Source organism: Capsicum annuum, chromosome 2 (genome assembly GCF_002878395.1).
Source record: "Capsicum annuum cultivar UCD-10X-F1 chromosome 2, UCD10Xv1.1, whole genome shotgun sequence".
Taxonomy (NCBI): Eukaryota; Viridiplantae; Streptophyta; class Magnoliopsida; order Solanales; family Solanaceae; genus Capsicum; species Capsicum annuum.
In genome coordinates, this window is record NC_061112.1 from 55800850 (window position 1) to 55801579 (window position 730).

The 730-nt window shown below is 35.5% G+C and overlaps 1 pseudogene; it reads left to right on the plus strand.

Annotated features, from left to right (window-relative positions):
* The first annotated feature begins 461 nt into the window (after positions 1 to 461).
* The window catches only part of LOC107857768, a 9859-nt pseudogene continuing 9590 nt past the window's right edge, over positions 462 to 730 (plus strand).

Genomic DNA, 730 nt, shown 5'->3' on the forward strand with positions numbered 1-730 from the left:
TTATTGTAGTGTTGTTCCTCTCGTTATTGTTATTTATCTCTTGTTGTTGTTAGTGTTTTTGGTGTCATTTACACCTTATTTCTTGATGTTGTTGGAACCGAGATTTGGTGTTTGTTGAGCTCTCGGGTTTTCCTTTATTTGTGGACTATTTTTGGCTTGTTTTTGATACGTACCAAATTAGTATCGTATCATATAGTATGTTTCCTCACAATAGTCTTCTACCGGAAAGAGGGGAAAAGGAAGCACAAGCAACACTGACAAAACAGGTGGAAAAGTGGTTACAAAAGGCCAAGAATTATGGATCAAGGTGTATTTTTTTCTGAAAGTGGATATACTTGTGTTAATATAAGTGTCTTATTAAATTGATACTTCTTATTATTTTGGCAAAAGATGGTCAAAAAATAACTAAGGCATACATATTACAGCGAGGATTGGCTAGCAGTAGAAGGATTAACACGGGCATGGTAAGTTCTGAACATGTCACTGGTGATATTGGTTATCAACCAACCAAGGGAATGAAGTGGAAAATTAGTCTTGCTATTACTCAAAGGCAAGTTCAAGTTCAAACTAGATCAAAAGCTGCTGAAATTAAGATAAGGGCACAACTGATGGAATCATCTCCATCAAAGATTACCAAGGCAAAGACTTCAACAAAGAAAAATGCAAAAGGCAAGGGAAAAAGTTCTGGTGATGGTGGTTGTTAGTATTTTTTTGGCTATTGTAAGTACTT